The sequence below is a fragment of the Chiloscyllium plagiosum genome, unplaced genomic scaffold (assembly GCF_037043375.1).
Source record: "Chiloscyllium plagiosum isolate Xiang-an unplaced genomic scaffold, Cpla_swu_hap1 HiC_scaffold_5, whole genome shotgun sequence".
NCBI lineage: Eukaryota > Metazoa > Chordata > Chondrichthyes > Orectolobiformes > Hemiscylliidae > Chiloscyllium > Chiloscyllium plagiosum.
This window is the reverse complement of record NW_028270143.1, coordinates 68,914,499-68,933,329: the sequence shown is the minus strand read 5'-3', so window position 1 is coordinate 68,933,329 and position 18,831 is coordinate 68,914,499. Positions and strand designations below refer to the sequence as shown.

Sequence of the window (18,831 nt, the reverse complement as noted above, 5' to 3'; positions counted from 1 at the left end):
TTGACTGGTGATAGGATACCGCTTCAGGAAGCAAGTAAACCATCTCATTCAAATCTAAATGCTGAAACTAAACTTTGAAGTTCAGTGAAAAATCTTTTACATCTGCTCTTTTAAGTCAAGTTTATCGAAATTGCATTATTTACTTTCATAATGTGCTCTATTTTGTTTCAAGATTAATTTTGAATTGATGTTTTCCAATGCTATATTCTGAGACAGTCATAATAGCTAAACTCAAAAACGGGAGGGGGCAATCTCACGAGTAAGCAACAAGGGCCCCACTTGCGAACATTAATATATCATTCTTACTTAATCTCACTTCATTTATATACAGATTGCTATTATCCCAGGTATAGGTGAGAAACTAGACAACATCAATTCCCAATGTGCAAGTCAGAGTGGTTACCTGGTTGTTGCAGCTCGCTAGCATCTGTTCCACATCTCCATGTTGCCTGGCATTCCCCAAAACCTCAGGACACATTCTATGGGCATTGACTGCCTACACATTCCATCCATGGAAGTCATATCAACAAACCACTAGCTTCAGCAAATCATCATAGCCACATTTCGGATAAATTTACACTACAGTTCAACATTTAACGCTGCTCTTTGCTGAAACTAGACCATTTTGTATGCAGCAACAGGCTATTTCAACATTTCAACATACAAACAAGGTACATCTCATGGCTGTTAGCTTGCTCTCTTACTGCTCACTAACTTTACCCTTGTTTGAATGCTCACACCATCATTGCTGTGTCTTGTTATTTAGCCCAAACAGAAAGCCAGGCAGCTTGTCATGCTTGACATCACTGAACCAGCATGGGGGCAGATAGTGTTGGTGTACAGCAGGCTGAATAGGCCAAGGCTGTTTTCCCTGGTGCATCAGAGGTTGAGGGGTGACCTTAGAGAGGTTTATAAAATTATGAGGTGCATGGATAGGGTAAATAGACAAAGTCTTTTCTCTGGGGTGGGGGAGTCCAAAACAAGAGGAGATAGGTTTAAGGTGAGAGGGGAAAGATTTAAAAGGGACCTAAGGGGCAACCTTTTCACACAAAGAGTAGCGCGTGTATGGAATGAGCTTCCAGAGGAAGTGATGGAGGCTGGTAAAATTACGAACATTTAAAAGGCATTTGGATGAGTATATGAATCAGAAGGGTTGAGAGGGATATGAGCCAAGTCCTGACAAACGGGACTAGATTAATTTAGGATATCTGGTCAGCATGGACGAGTTTGACTGAACGATCTATTTCTGTGCGTACATCTCTATGTCTCTATTATTCACACCGACAGCATGTGCTAGCAACTGACATGGCAAACATGCTTATCCTTCAATCAAACAACATGTTGAATATCGAAGGGGAGTTGACCTTAGACAATGAAAACTATGATCAGACAGGGAATAAAAAATGCAATCTCCCTAGTAAATGAGTGGAAGACAGGAAGGGTGAGGGATGGGTGGATGAAAGCCACTGATGGAAAGTGCTGGATGCAATATTGAGCGTGATAAATCATGAGTGCTGGTAGGAGTCGGTTGCAACAATGGAGTTAGAGCATGAGGCAACCAAGAGGAGTTGCTGGTACTTAACTTGCTTGTGGCATTGCTACATGTTCTTCTAGATCGTCAGCACCACACTGACATGGCTGGCAGGGTCAGTGGATACCGAGTACGAAGAAGACAATCCTCCTTTACACCACCCATCCGCTAGGATCTCTTGCCTGAGGAGTGGGGTGCTAGCCTGTCTCTCTTAGTTATGTCATTTTGAATTGTACAATACACAAAGAGCAGTTTCTGGCTTGCAGCATGGGTTTAGTGGTGAGTGGCTGGGAATTAAATGTGTTGTCCATGGCATTAATGCCACAAGGTCCTGACACAAGCAAGAACTTTTGCTTCTGATGACTGCAAGACTGCTTAAAAGTAGCACTAAGGAGGTGGAACGCATAATTAATGAGACAAACAGCTGAGAAGTTTGAGAGAACAATCACCAGGGTTCATGGAGGGTAATCCTTAATGAAGCTCTCCAAAACTTAATCAAAATATGAGAAAATTAAGCCCATTGTTACAATCCAAAGAGACATTGTGACAAAATTTAATAGATATTTGATAAAATATATTCTGACTTAAGTGTCTTGTAAGTGCCAAATAATAAAAATGGGTATCAGAACATATATGTTTTAAGACGTTTCACACTGTAAATAATAAACGGCCCTGTCACAAAATGTACAAGATGCAACCTATCTGAAAGCCCTTTATGATAATAACAGTCATATTATCGTCAGGATGGTCAATCAACATACAATGACCACAAAATACAATTCATTAAGTGACGCAAAATTAAACTACCGTTTCAAATATCCTCTACTTAAGAAAGATTTAAATAGGTGTGCTCCACAAGACCTTGGTAATGAACTACTTTAGATTATCAGTTTAGCAGTCAACACTTTGCAGCATAGAGTCCATGACAACCATTATTGATATACTTTACTGCTAAAATACATTTATGATAAAGAAAACTCATAAATATAGTATCTAAGCACACCCATGCACTTAATGCAGCATTTTAATATACATTCAAATCTGATGTTGGATTTGGGGAACCACATGCAGTTTCAGAATAATTCAAAGGCATTGCTTCACAAAGAATACTATTTTACAATTTATTTCCATTATATTTTTCTCTGAAGTAATTCTTTTTTGGACAATAATTTTTTTCCCATTTTGATGCAAAAAAAAAATGAAAGATTAACTCCAAATAAAAACAGATTTTTACATCAACAAAAACTACCTATAATATTAACATGATTAGAATAATTCTAAAGGAAGGGTATCTATGAGGTTAAATACTGTGTAAGTTGTGTAATAATCAATGCAATTAGCGTGTGTGTGTGTAAGTAACTTTATTAATATAATATTCAAATGTGTTAAATAACACTTGGTGAAAGCTTGATTTGTGAAAGAAAGTAACCTGCTGTTTATAGTGTGGTTTGTGTGAATAAATGTTAGTAACAGATGGTGAGTAGTAACACTAGTCACTGTAAAATCCACCTGATGAATGCAGTGAAAACTAATCATTACAGCAAAGAATGGAAGTAACGCATTTCCAGAATTAAAAGGGATATTTTGTGGGTTTTTTTTCAAAACAAGCTCATGATTCATTAGAAAATTAAAGCCCAGGACTAGGCTGACTAACTCAACATATTGATGTCATGTTGAACTATGCTGTGCTGCTGTGTGACTTCCAATGTAGTCTGTTCACAGAGTATCAGCTAGGAAAGCACACAAGAGTCAATGAAAATTGGAGCATGACCTATTCGTATGTTGCTGTTGTCGCAAGGCACCTGGAGTCATGTCATCCATTTGCTTATTGAACAAGATGTATTACAATTCAAATTAAGCACTTCGCAAAGGAAAAGAAATGCAAATTTATTCCTTCAAGCACTGTACTAAATTTGCTTATTTTATTCAATGGCTTAAAGGTCTATCAACATTGACAACACCTTTACCTCAAGGTGACTGAAATATAAAAGAAAAGAAGTTATGTTTAAGACGTACAAAGTCTTGATCAAGTCCCATCTGGAGAAGTGAGTTCAGTTTGGTCACTGAGTCTTGAGAAAGATGTACTGGTATCATCATTACAATTACACCAGGGATTAAAGTGTTAAATTACACAGAAATTAGAGTTATAATTCTTGTTTCTTAAGTTGAAAAGTGATCTGAGGGGGAAAAAAAATTATAATGGAATTTGTTAAGGAAGAAACATGAGGCTGAATTTTATCAAAGATCGGGTAAATGTCAATTTATAAGAGTTTCCTGGAGGGTTTAACTAAGCTCTAAAGAATTATCTCACGCAATTCTGTACTGCTTACCTGAAATATGCACCACATCTCTACGGAATCATTCTCACACTACCGTGTGCTTGTCAGCAGTGAAAGTACTCACCACTGGTGGGACTCTTTGGGATTTCCATTGCTGACACCTTATATCACATATTCCTGATGAAGGGCTATTGCCCGAAACGTCGATTTTCCTGCTCTTTGGATGCTGCCTGGCCTGCTGTGCTTTTCCAGCACCATACTCTCAACCTTACATCATAGTCCAGCTGTGCTCCAGGTCAATCTCTGCCAGTCACAAATTGCTGTTTACAGTGCAGATAGCAACAGGGAAACAAAAAAAGAACAGCTTCTGAAAGCACAAAGGTGGCCCAAGTGACACTTCATTGGAAATGCAAGCTTACATTTGTAAGTTTATTGCCAGCTTTCATCATTACCTCTCTGATCAACTATCATGGTAACTGCCGCTGCAATATCAAAATTCACAGGCTACCCATTGTAAAGTATCATAGCATCTTAGAACCTTTTGTAGCGAATGCCACTTTTCCCCAACATACAGTGTTGCATTATAGTTAGTCAATGTTCAGGGCTGACTATGGCCCAACTCCTGACCAATTTAGAAGGACAGCTATGATGGATAAGCAACCAGGTCCCTGAAAGATCTATGTGCAGTTCCCATTGGACTTACCATTAATTCCCTGCCTAGTTGCACTGGACTTGCAGGACTGATCATGGTCTATTCCACATATTGTAATGTGAAGGACCCCTGACGCTGACTGCCCCAAATGCCCAACTGACCGTGTCCGAGCACCTGGACTGATATCACGTGGTGCCCTTAATTTACAGTGTCAGTACTTTTGAGGGCATTCAATGCAGGACTAAGGGTGTTGTACTTAAATGAGCACAATATATGAAACAAGGTAAATGTGCTTGTAGCAAAGATTTAATTTGGCAGGTACAATGTGTGGGGATCAGAGAAACATAGCTGTAAGTGGTTCAGGGCTGGGAACTAAATATTCATGGATACATGTGCTTTGAAAGGATAAATAGATTGACAGAGGAGGCAGGGTTGCCTTCTTACTTAAGAAACGAAATTAAATCAACAGCAAGAAGTGATATAGAGCCACAAGGTGCACAGTCTGCGGGTAGAGTTGAGGAACCACAAAGGACAAAATATCCTGATGGGAGAGGTGTACAGGTCCCCTATCAGTCGTCAGGATGTGGGTAAGAAAATAATTCGGGAGATAGAAAAGGCATATAAAAACGCACTATTAGAATAAACATTGTGGACTTCAATATACAAATGGACTGTATATTTGGAAAACCAGGTTGGTATCAGATTCCAAGAAAAGGATTTTTTGGAATATCTACCAGAGCAGAGATGCACTACCGAGGCTGTATAAGGCTCTGGTCAAACTGCATGTGGAATATTATGAGAGCTTTGGGCCTTGTATCTTAGGAAGAATGTGCTGGCCTCCGAGGTGGTCTAAAGAACTTCCATAAGAATGATCCTGGGAACAAGGGCTTGTCACCTTGAAGACTCTGGGCCTGTACTCAGTGGTATCTAAAAGGATTAGGGGGAAACCTCATGGAAACTTACAGAATACTGAGAGACCTGGACAGAGTGGATATAGGGAAAATGTTTCCATTAGTAGGAGAGACTGGGACCAAGGGCACAGCCTCAGACTGAAGGGACAACCTTCTCGAACTGAGATAAAGAGGCATTTCTTTCGGTGGTTAATTTGTGGAATGCATTGCTGCAGGAGGCTGTGGAAACGAAGTCATTGAGAGTATTTAAGGCTCCTGATGAGTATGTGGATCAGGGGTTAGGGGGAGAAGGCAAGAAAATGGAGTTGACAAACTTATCGAATGGTGGAGCAGACTCAATGAGCCAACTGTGCTCCTATATTTTATGGTGTTCGAGGCAATCTCCATTGACTTGACTGAGGACTACTTTCCTTAGACTTTCAGACATAACTATTTGGTTAAAGCACATACGATACATTCGCTGTGCAATCTGCTGGCACATGCTTCAGGTGTGGATTGATGTAGCATGGTGCCATAAAGCAGCATGTCTATCCCCTTGACTGATTGCTGCCTGGCTCTTTGCTCACACCAAGAGGAAAAAGTGAGGACTGCAGATGCTGGAGATCAGAGCTGAAAAATGTGTTGCTGGAAAAGTGCAGCAGGTCAGGCAGCATCCAAGGAGCAGGAGAATCGATGTTTCAGGCATAAGCGCTCCTTCAGGACTTCTTCCCACCTCTTCTTCCAAGAGGAAAACAAGATACAGGTATGGTGAGCCTGTAAGTTCTGAATGATGACATGACGGACAAGTTGACAAGGCAAGGGGGATATGTTGTGACCATCCAAGCAGACACAGAATAAGTGAGTGCTGAGAGTGAAAGTGAGGATCCATGATGCACTCTGCTGCAAACTAAGAGATAGTGCCTGTCTCTGCATGCAAAAAGCCTGGCAGTCGCATTGTAATACAAAGTTGCAGCACAATACAAAGTGTAGCACTGAGAGGATAACTTGGTTCCGTTTGAGTCTGAGAAGTGCAATGATGCTGCGGTAAAGCTGGTGCATGTCCAAGGGCAATCTCCATAGATGGGGTGTAGGTAGTTGCCAACCATGGAGCATCCACTGGAACGTTGGTGACTGATGGCCAATAAGGAGCCTGGAGGAAGATGCAATAAGGTGGAGCCGCAAGGTACCCGCTCTAACTTTCATATCACCAATTGTTGCCATGTAGTTTCTACCTCATGGGGAAATTACAACTGCATATAAACAAGGTGAAATGTTAATGCATGCAACTGGATGTCTCGCCACTCACTCACAAGATTCTTATTTTGCCTTTCAAAACTTAGGTGCAAAAGTCAGATTTTATTTCCCTCATCGAGGTTACTAACTGACCTGCCATTGCCCTCTTTGTTCAGGAGCTAGGGAATCTTTATAAAGTAGCCATGACCATAAAGTTAGTGCTAAGCCATTTAGGATTGAAGTCAAGAAAACTATTACATATGTAAAAGTTAGTGAAAATCTCAAATTCACTCCCATAAACATCGTATGTAGTAAATCAGTTCAGAGTTTGAAGTCTAAGATTAATGGATCATTGTCATGTGAAGGATGACAAAATCAAAGGACATGGATTTTTAAAAAAACACAAGTAAATAAGGTTAAGGTAAAAATCAAATCCAATTATATAGTATTAGAGACTCTGGGGACAGAGTGGCTTAATCTCAGTATTTGTTTCAAGTTTGAACTTTCAAAATGAAAACCTAGTTTTCTAAATTTGTTCCAAATTTCAAATCAAATGCTGGGTAGCCAAAACAAAGATTGTTCTCCTGCAGAAATAAAGTTGAAATGAATTGGAATAGACAGAAAAACTAAAACTAGAAGAAAACATTAAAAATTTGGAATTTCCCAATGGCTCAGCATGTCACTGGGATGTTTTCAAAAGTTCAACATCAGGGTGTTGATAATGCTACATGGCGACATTAATCAACTATTGCAAATTGGTCACAGAAGTACGGGTCTTACTCCATTACTGCTGTACTTGTTGTATTTAAAAATTGAAAAAAGTATGCGAGCGGCTTGTTTGACTGTTTCAGAGTCATTGTGAGGAATTTAATGAGGATGGTGGAATCCTGAATTCTGGCACCAGCAAATCTGATGGGAGACCTAACCTACCCGCAAACCTGATTTCCTAGAGTCCCAAAAGATTGGAATCTCTAGCAAAGTATGCCTATCAGCCTCCCCACATGATGAGTTCCCTGTTTGCCATTGTTAAGATTAGGCCCTTAAGAGAGAATTAGTTGTCACTTAAGGTCCTTAATTGATGTTTTGATGGGAAAGCCGCAAGCATTTTTGTCCTGGGCTAAATTTGGAATGATAATGGAATCGCCAGCCAGCTCCTAAGTTACTAGATATATCAATCTCAATTTATTAAATTCCTACAATATGACCTCACAACCATGAAGTTACGATACTTTCACATTACCAGTTTCCAGAAATTTTGGTGTAGTAGACTATATACCAACGTTAATTATAAAGTAATGAAACTGTGGGCAGCTTAACGAAAACAATTATCCATAATATTACTGCAAACTTGAATCTTCCTTTGTTTTCAGCTAGCTGAACTTAGTTTGATCAATATTTGAAGCCACACAGTTGTCCTTAGGGTTCCAAGAATAGGATCAGAAAATCAGCTAGTTCCCATTCCTAATCACAATGAATTGGTGCAGCTGGAAGTTGTATTCACAACAACCAATCTAAGAATGGCAATCCAATATTTATTCAGTACTGTATTAGGGAATAAACTAGAGGTTGTTCTGCAAAACACGTGTTTCGTTAACACCAAATCGCTATAACGTGATTGACGAATTGTGGACTCTGTTTCTAAAGCACGAACTTTAAAAGCCTGTATTGTTTATGATGCAATTTCAGTCTCGTTAGTTTAAATGCTATTGTGTGATTATAACACGAGAATGCACAAGAATGGAACTTTTGTGTTATAACAGAACTGATGGTAATCTCATGTCTTGTAGTTCTGGAGTAGAATTTAATAGCCTTCTCATTCAGAAGCAAGAAAGCTATCAAATGAGCCAAACTGATACTTGTTTGAATGATTTTGTTTTCTTTGCTTGAGATGGTGTTTGTTTAAATAGAAAAAGAGAAAATCAAATGAAAAAGGCAGTGTCATTCCATGAAGCACGTGCATTTGCTACAACAGTCCACATAATATAATCTATAATTCAAAAGTGAATTATGCCAATATCTTTATTAACATCACATATTCATGTGATGTCAATTTGTTTATTCTAGATGAAGCACAGCTGTTGCTGCCAGTTTCATAACACTATTATTTCATGTTCTGTAGACTTCGAAATACATTATTAATAAATACTATACCATCCTGAATGTCAAAATAAACATAAACCCTTAAAGATTTATGTAACAAACTATATAAATACAGAACTTGAAACCTGAGTCGAGAGTGTGGGTTGGAAAAGCACAACAGGTCAGGCAGCATCCGAGGAGCAGGAGAACTGACGTTTCGGGCAAAAGCCCTTCATTATCAGGAATGACGATTCCTGATGAAGGGCTTTTGCCCGAATCGTCAATTCTCCTGCTACTCGGATCTTGCCTGACTTGCTGTGATTTTCCAGCACCACGCTCTCAACTCTAATCTCCATCATCTGCAGTCCTCATTTTCGCCAACTTGAAATCTGATCAACTTCCAAATCTGGAAAATTATTCACTTGAACTAGAATTAAAACTTGCATGTAGCAACGTTCCTTAAATATCTGGAGATCCCCAATATCACAAACATCAGTCTCCAGCCAATTCAATTCACTTCACAGAGTATCAAAGCAACGGCTGAAGATAATGGATACTACAATGGTTATGCGGCTTGATAACAATCTGGCAACAGAACTGAAGACATATGCTCAGCACTTGAAGACTCAGAGCTTAGCTGCTCCAGTACAACGACAACACTAGTATCTACCTGACAATGTGAAAAATTGAAAAATTGCCTGGGTACATCTTACATACAAAAAGTAGAACAAATTCAACTCAGCCATTACTGCACCATCAGTTTACTCTCGATCATCAGTAAAACAATAGAATGGATGATCAACTGTACTATCAAGTATCATTTACTTAGTAATAGTTTGGTCATTGATGCTCAGTTTGGGTTCTACCAGGGCCACTCAGCTTCTGACCTCATTACATCCTTGGTCCAAACATGGACAAAAGATTTGAACTCCAAAGGGTAAGTGAGGGGACATTGGGCAGTACAGTGGCTCAATGCTTAGCACTGCTGCCTCACAGCGCCAAGCACCTGGGTTCAATCCCACCTGGGGCGACTGCCTGTGTGAAGTTTGCACATTCTCCCTGTGTCTGCGTGGGTTTCCAAAGATGTGCAGGTCAGGTGAATTAGCCATGTTAAGTTACCAAGTCAGAGGTAAATATAGGGTAATGCAATGGGTCTGGGTGGGTTACTCTTCGGAGGGTCTGCGTGGACTTGTTGGGGCGAAGGGCCTGTTTCCATACTGTAGGGAATCTAATCTAATCAAAACATTCATGCCACACAAGTAACTAGCAATGAACATCTCCAAACAAGAGAGAGTCTAACCAGTGCCTCTTGACATTCAATGGCGTTATCATCATCTAATTCCTCACTATTAATGTCCTTTTCTTTGGTTCGGTATACCATCCATCATTGAAATGGACTAGCCATACAAATGTCATGGCTACAAAAATAGGTCACAGCTGGGATTCCTACAGTAACTCACATCCTGACTCTCCAACACCCGTCCAAGGCACAAGTCAGATGCATGATGGAATGCTTCCCACTGAGTACAGCTCCAACAATATTAAGGAAGCTTGGCATCACCCATTTGATTAGCACAACATCCACAAACACCCACACTCTCCACAGCTGACATTCAGTCGCAGAAGTATGTACCATCTACAAGATGCATTGCGTCAACTCACCTAGGATCCTCTAACCTTCCAAACCTGCAAACCGCTACTACACAGAAGGACAAGAGACAGCAGACGTATTGGGACACCACCATCTGCAAATCCCCTTCTAGGCTACTCATCCTGATTTGGAAATATGTTACCATTCCTGTAGTGTTGCAAGGTTAAAATCCTGTAATCCACTTTCCATTAGCCTTTTAGTTGTACTTACACTAAATGGAATGTACCAATCCACAAAGGCCGCTTTCCACCACGTTCTCAAGAGATTGGCAATGAATGCTAGCCAGCCACTGATGCCTCTATCCCATGAATGACGTTTTTTAAAAACAAAATCATTCTCAAACCAAACTCCATTTTGTTGTAGTAAAGCTTTGTGAAAAGTGATATTTATTTTGTTATACTGGAAATGAATACCATTAATGTTCAAACAATTTAATTTACAGCATTATAATGCAGTTCAAATTGTACTTAAACATACTCCAATCTTCCATTTTTTTTCAAGTTTACAACTTCATCAAAATCCCACATACCTCACACTAAGATGCTAATCCGGTGAGGACATCAGCACACGCATAGAAAGTACCCAGTAGATGCTTGCAAATGTAGGCTGATTGTGATGCCTAAACGTGTATAACATTGATTTGATGACAGTATTTTTATTTTGGAATTCAAAACTCCAGTTAGATTTAGATTTTAGATTAGATTACATTACAGTGTGGAAACAGGCCCTTCGGCCCAACAAGTCCACACCGACCCGCCGAAGCGCAACCCACCCATACCCCTACATTTACCCCTTACCTAACACTACGGGCAATTTAGCATGGCCAATTCACCTGACCTGCACATCTTTGGACTGTGGGAGGAAACCGGAGCACCCGGAGGAAACCCACGCAGACACGGGGAGAATGTGCAAACTCCACACAGTCAGTCGCCTGAGGCGGGAATTGAACCCGGGTCTCCGGCGCTGTGAGGCAGCAGTGCTAACCACTGTGCCACCGTGCCGCCCATCTCAAGCCATCTCAAAAACATACAGCTCAAAATCCAATCAGCAGCAAAAAGGAACCTCAACCAGTGCTACTGTGATGGATCATCAGCTCCTTTCAGGCTGGTTGTTGGTTGATTTCTACTGACTCTTACTGTGATTGCAGAAGCAGTTGTCGTTTCTATATTTGCTTAATGTTGATTACATTCACAGGAAGTGGTAATGGTATGTGATGTACAACTTTGCCTGGACTTCAAGAATTCTGAACAAATTACTGGATATGGTTGCTGCAGCTTGTATCACCCTAGGGATAGAGAATTAGAGGAAGTAAAACCGAGACCTCTCAGAGCTGTACAGACTATTTAAAAAAAAGGGAGGAGATGGGAGAAAAGGATCTCAGCAGGAAATCATTTCTGCCCACACTTCTACTTACTAAATTGAGCAACCACCTCAGATGTTTAATATTTCAGTATGGGTACCCTCAAGGAAATCAGTCACATGCTGCAGCCAGATGTGTAGTTTCAGAGCAGTAGGACATCAGCAGTGGCTCTGAATATGACCGTGACCATGAAATTTTATCTGCTGGACTCTTTTAAGATGTTGCAACAGGGAAATGTGCAACATTTCAGTGAAATAAGGAAGATCACTGAGGCTCTAGTTTTCCAAGAAGTGTGAATATATTTAATTCTCTTTCGCCAGAAAGAAGTTGATGGAGTAAGTACTCTAGTCCATTAGAATAGCAGACTTCCCACCATGCAGGATATCATATTATGGCTGCCATGTATCAATTTGGTGGTGCACTGCACTCAAAAGGTATTCCACTCCCTCAGCCTCCAGCTTGTGCATGACTATACATAGCAGATCCTTAAGCACCATGCTTGGTATCCTGATAAGAAATGGAGAGGATAGATTCCAATCTCTATTCAGGTGGCAGATTCTTCAATCTGGTTTACATTGGCACATTGCATTTACTGCTAATAGAATCAGAATGAAACAGAGAGAAACAGCTTGAGACTGGTGAAACTGCAAGCATGGTAAGTAAGAAAGAAACAAACATTAGTGAGCAAACCATGAAGGAAGCATCTTCTGGGGTGTTAAGATCAGTTGTCCTAAAGTTCAAGGGGTGTTGAGAGTGGGAGGGTGTAAGATGGTTCTGAGTGTGAAGCAGTCAGCTGCGTTAAGTGTGCGGGTGTGAAGTCAAGCTATGAATATTAGCCAAGAGTCATAAATGATAGAGATTGCTGATGGGTAAGTAATGGGGCTATGATATAATGAGCAACACACAAACAAGTGGGGCGGTTGATAGGACATTACAATTAATGGTGCACTCACTGATCTTGACCACGAAAGTGAAACCTTGAATTTTCTGTACGCTTTGCTGCACTATACCCATATCTTCAAGGCTAGAGTCCTAGTGCTGACCAGCAGAGTTACCAGTCCTACAATTTGTCTGAGAATTTCCTGCATGCTTTTAAAAACTGCCACATTTTCTCCTTCTGTATGGTGCTCCCCAGTGCCATCTCAGATAATCTTTAAATTTTTGCTCCTGAACTTTCCAGTTCAAAATATATTGTGAAATGACATACAGCAATCGTTCCAGTTGGAATGTACCTCCTCTTCAAGAGTTGCAGCAATGCTTTAAGTAGTGATGGCCAATGTTAACTCATGATTTTCTATCCTCTGTTAAAGTGCCCAGCCACTCAACTGAGCACTAAAGTCCAGCTGCACATTACAATTATTTAAAATAGCCTACAGCATAAAGTTTATATGCTGACCTCATTGGAACCAGCAGGTATATAACGATTTCACAGCCATTTCTGGGGGTAATCAAATAGTTTATATAAAATCTAGTTTCAAAATATATGTGTTGACATTCAGAACAGTTCTACTTTTTGGGAAAGTGAAATCCAAATATTCAAGTGTTTCTGTTACTATTATGAAATATAGTTAAGAAACGTACTTCAGCATTAAATGTAACATTAAATAGTTCATGTTTATTAGTATGTTCAAAACATTCAGGTCAGTCAAAACAAGATGGGAGTAAAGGTGGGTGTTTTGCTGTGGCTGACAGGGCCCTGTTATTCTATATTGCTCAAATCAGGACTGTGTGGGCAAGCCAGCTAAACAAACTCGACACAGAAGTATAATGTTTGGCTTGAAAATCACCAGTTGTCCTCCCCTGTCATAGAGGCTAGAGACAGCTGCAGTACAGCAATGTGGTTCAAGCCCAGTTCAGAAATGCTAATTGGGACCTAAAGTCAACTGCCAAGAGTAAATTAACATTTTGGTGAATTCATTAATGTCTCCATGAAAGCATTTACATCCTCAAACAACAAATCTATTCTTGAATCTGACTTCCTTCCCTTAAAACATAGTGGACATTTTATAGATTGTACATATATTTTCAAACAATAAAAGAAAGCCAAATTTCAACTGTGCAAAAGTGACTGAACTCAAAATTAATTATTTGGCTTGAAACACTTTGTTATGTCCTGAGGAGTTGATAAGGTACTAATTAAATGTCAGTTTTCTTTCTTTCAAGGTTTCTTTCTAAATCAAAAGTAAAGACTTTGATCCAGTCAGATAATTCGATTACTAATTTTGATGGAAAGAAATTCTGTATAATCATACAAATGTGTTCACTCATTCATCTCAACTTCGCTGTTCAGATGATTCATATTAAATCACATATGAACCAATAGGTTATATCAAAACATACTTGACGTAAGGATTTCTCCCTGATACTTTCTAAAAAGTTATGTAAAAATTCAGATTTTTATGATCATTCTACACAACACATCCTAAATCAGTTATCTCCCTTGGTATCCAATGGCTTGAGATCTTCAGCAAACCAGTAGTCATTGTTATTCCACACAGCATTCAATAATCCTTAACTTCAGACCCAGACAAACAATCCAAAACAGTTCAAAAGGAGCACCCTCACTCCTGAGACAGACATCAGTATATTCAAGCTCCATTCCAATGCTCCAACATACAAGCTGAGATGATTGATTAGAGCAATACAGAGGCAGCAACCTGACTAAAGATATTAAACAAACTGTGTCTATTTGTCTCTAAGGGAGAAATCAAATATTCCTGCTTAAAGAAACATTGTCGCGTTCTCCCAGAATCCTTGCTCATAATTTATTCCCCAACGAATGGTACCAAAAAAGGTTACTGCTCATTAACTCGATGCAAGGTGAAAAATGATTGTGGCCTTTCTGCACATCACATTTCAAAAGTAACTCATTTCTTACAAAATGTTTTAGGATAACAAATGTGAAAATTCCTTCTTTCTAATCCATTTCAAAGCTATAAATTGACACATTAACTATTAAACTAGTAAACATATTAACATATAACACAGGAAGTAATTTCCTGATGACCTGAAAGTCCCAAACCAGGGATCATAGTCTAAGGACTGAGATGAGGATAAATTTCTTCATCCAGACAGCAATGAACCTATGCAATTCTCTGCCACAAGAAGCGATTGTGACGAGAACATGTTTTCAAAGAGAAGTTAGATATAGTCCTTAGGGCTAAAGAGTATCAAGCGAAAGCAGGAACAGAGTACTGAGCTGGATGATTAGCTGTGATCATATTGAATGGGGCAGGCTCAAAAGGCCAAATAGTCCACTCTTGTTTATATTTTCAATGTTTAGTCTGGTGTCTATTTCACCACCCCCCCCCCCCCCCCCCCCCCCCCCACCACCGCCCAATTATATACTATGAGGAAATGTAGTGGCAGGATGGCGGTGCTAAATGGAAAGAAAAGATTTTATTTCTAATGCCAAATTCGGTTTAAGGCTTCCTAATTTTAGAGCCTATGCTCCAACTCTGCTTCGACAATTAATATACCTTATACACTGGATCATTCCATCTTTCAATTCCACTTAATTAATATGGTCTAATTTTTCGAATTCCCATCAAAACTTTATACTATGGACACATACTTGTCAATTTACTCTGAGCCTCCAGTACATCTTGACATAGAGTCATAGAGTCATGGAGATATACAGCGTGGAAGCAGACCTTTCGGTCCAGCCTGTCGATGTCAACCATTATCCCAACCCAATCTAGTCCCATCTGCCAGCACTTGGCCCATATCCCCAAAAATCCTTCCTAATCAGATGCCTTTTACATGTTGTAATTGTACCAGTCTCTACCACTTCCTCTGGCAGCTCATTCTATACATGCACCACCCTCTGTGTGAAAAAGTTGCCCCTTAGGTCCCTTTTAAATCTTTCCCCTCTCACCTTAAACCTATGCCCTCTAGTTCTGGACTCCCCCATCCCAGGGAAAAGATCTTGTCTATTTACCCTATCCAGGCTCCTCATGATTTTATAAAACTGCATTATTTTGAAGCTAGAACAATCAATATTATATACAATATTTTCAAAATGTAGCCTCTCTTCAGAATCAATTGTTGTGTACACATTGCCATTCCAGTTATACAAATTTGTTTTGTACATTACATTCTTCTTGCATTCCATTGCCCATTCAGTTCTCAGTATAACTTATGTAAATATTAGGACAGATATTTTTAACTAAAACGTATGTCACAAGAAAGCTCAGACTATGTCTAAGTTAAGTGCAAGCCCATCACAACTGTAGAAAAATGATTTGGAAAGCACAGCTTCTAAACTCTTGCCTCATTTTCCCTGGGTTATGACTGGAAGGGCATCCAAGTATTTGTGATGCCAATAAAACCAGGCAAAAGGGCCATCATGGATTCAAGGGACAGGCTTTAAACTGGAAGACAAGCAATCACCATGTTGACTGCAGGGAATTAGGACTTTTGCCTGTTGATCCCGATCAGTTGACAGAAGATCCCAATTAACAGTCAATATGCAGCTGAGAATCTAGAAGTGGACAGTGATATGCAATCAGTGATCATGAAGATTTTAATAACTGAAGTGCATTTAGCCTTGAATTCAAATGTGCACTTCCTGTCCAGTAGTGGAGTGAAGGATAGTGCAGGACAGGGAATGCAGGAGAGAGAAGAGAGCGAATGTGTTTTATAACTTATCTGCCTGCTTGTTGATATTCTAACTGACTAAATAGACGTAAATACTAAAATAAAAACCTAATCACTTCAATTTTATTTAATAATAATTTTAAGGAAATTCTTATTTTGCATGCATTTGTTTGGAATTTTTTAAACAGCTCCCAATAAATATTTACAAGAAGCTAATTTTAATAGGAAAAGCTACAAAGACAGTAAGATTTCAATTCCACTGAATATTACTTCCCAAATTTCCACTATATGTGGTAGCTCCTTTTTCTCTCAGCTGAGCAATTTCTTCTAATTGCAACACTATTCATACTACAAATAATATCAGTAGCAGAAGAAAATAAAATTGAACTCAAGTTACAAATTCTGTAGATCTTTGTGAAGGTTTTATTTATGAATGAAGAATGTTAGCTACTGGTGGGGAAAGTTGAATTCATATAAACTGGAAGATAATGTACACTGAATCCCTCCCTCCGCCACCTCAGACTTAAGCTCCTTCTTCTCTCTTTGCCTAGATCCCCATGGACCCAACACCTCTCAACCTGTATTGACCTGACACAATTTCCAACCCACTGATCCTTAAATCTAAGCCTGGGCCATCCTGACGGACTAGACCTATTCAACCTCCAACTATCCCAACCTAAGCACTCACCCACTCACTTGCTAATCTAACCCCACACAGGTGGTATCCATATTTATTCACATGCTTGGCACCCTACCTTTCACCCATGTATAATCTTGTGCTCTCATTCAGATGGCACTTTAAACTCTCTACAACTTATCTTATCTCAGCAGCTATCAACAAAGCTGCAATACCTTTAATTCTTGGAAAATAGCAGTCAGTGTTCAAAAAAGTGTGATTTAACACTAGTCTGCCCTGTTGTTGGCTGCATGAATTCTTGGCCTGGTCTAGACTGCTTCAGCTGGGGAAGTTCAAATGTAGTGCCCCCCTAAAGTCAAGTGTTTCTTTCTGTTCAACCTGGATCACGAATAAGATTCCTGACACTGATCGGAGATCTAGGCTATGTTTACTTTTGCAGTCACAGACGTACAAAGTTTAGTACAGACATCTGCTGTGGTTCAGAAGTAAATGTATTTAAATAAACAGAATCTTTGTCCAAACACCATCAGTTTTAGAATCAAAATCCATCTGATAATTCAATAACCATGGGGCATGCTTCAGCCACTACCATACAGTGGGTGTTTGAAAATGAATACCCCACATTTGATAGATGAATGTTCAGCAAATAATTTACAAAGGCCATCAATGTTGTCTCATGTGTAACATTAATTTAAGTCTCAATTTGCATAACCGATTGCAAATTTTGCATATAAAGTCAGGCGTTGGAGGGACTGATTAAGGTATTTGTTTTTAGCTGTGCTACTTGTCCTGAAGGCACTTGGCTCTGTTCTCCTCTAATATTGAAAACACTATTACAAAGACTTCTCCATGTGGATATGTCCAAGTTTGTTTCTTCCTCATATGCTGCAATCCAGCTTGCAAGCTCGGAGGTTGGTTTTCACAGTATTTTTGTATGAAAGTTGGCGATGTCTGGGGTGTCCAGTAATCAGGATTCTCACTGTCAGCTTACTGTAGAGTACTGCCTTTGCGATGTTGGAATCCTCCATTCAAACTACATTACTGACCCAGTGAATCTGAGCTCTGAGGGATATGGGTACTTAACACTTACCTGCGATCTTCAGAGCAGATTTTCTCCACTGGTCAGAAATCTGAAATCTGGGTTTCTTGGAAAACATTCAAAATCATGACGAGCACCCAAAATTAGCACACGGAAGGGAGCTCAAATTTCCCATGGTCCTACAAATCCAAACTCAAAAGAACTGCATATGAGATTTATACTCAAGAACTTCTCAACCTATTAACAGTGCACACAAAAAACACCAAGGTCATGCATATCAGCATTTATCATCAAGAATACAAGTTTTTATTTATTTGCCTAACCTCATTCCTGCATCCATCAGAGATGAAAACTCAGCCCCCAAATCTCTGAATATTGTGTTAACCCCATGAGATTACTAGCACCTGATGTGAGATGTACTCACTTCCTACAACCCTTGCACATTTTGGCATGTAGGAGGACAGAACTCCAGCTCAAAATACTCTACTGCTCTCTAGTAAGGTGTTTGTATTTGATGAGAGCAGAACAGACTAGTGACAACCCCACTCAGGTAATTCTCAGTTGAGAACTCGAAGGATGGCTAATGACTGGAACATATGTTAAAAGGATTTCATGAGAAAAAGCAGGAGCATGAACTGCTAATGTAAAGCAGTGGAACAGCTGGGTTGCCTCATATGGCTTCAGGCACAGAAGAAGAGGAGAAAATATCATCATCGTATATACTTTACAATATGCTACTTTTCTGAAATGTCCAGTAATTCATAAGCACTGCAGGCAGCAGATGATTAACTGGATGCTTTCAACTGTAAAATCAAATTTAAGACCAAGAGACAGAGTGATTTACACTTACTTATTGGTACAAAAAGGGTTGGTGAAGAGTG

At 39.5% G+C, this 18,831-nt stretch overlaps 1 protein-coding gene across 3 annotated transcripts in view; it reads right to left on the bottom strand.

The window, feature by feature from the left end:
* plcl2 (phospholipase C like 2) overlaps nt 1-18,831 on the bottom strand; it is a 288,390-nt gene that overhangs the window by 144,531 nt on the left and 125,028 nt on the right. The window contains exon 1 of one of the 3 annotated variants that reach the window (XM_087987270.1): nt 3,935-3,954. The exons of the other annotated variants lie outside the window; for them this stretch is intronic. The gene's annotated coding sequence lies outside the window, so the exon portion shown is untranslated. Of the gene's footprint in view, nt 1-3,934; nt 3,955-18,831 lie in introns of those variants that run through there. 3 annotated transcript variants of the gene reach the window in all.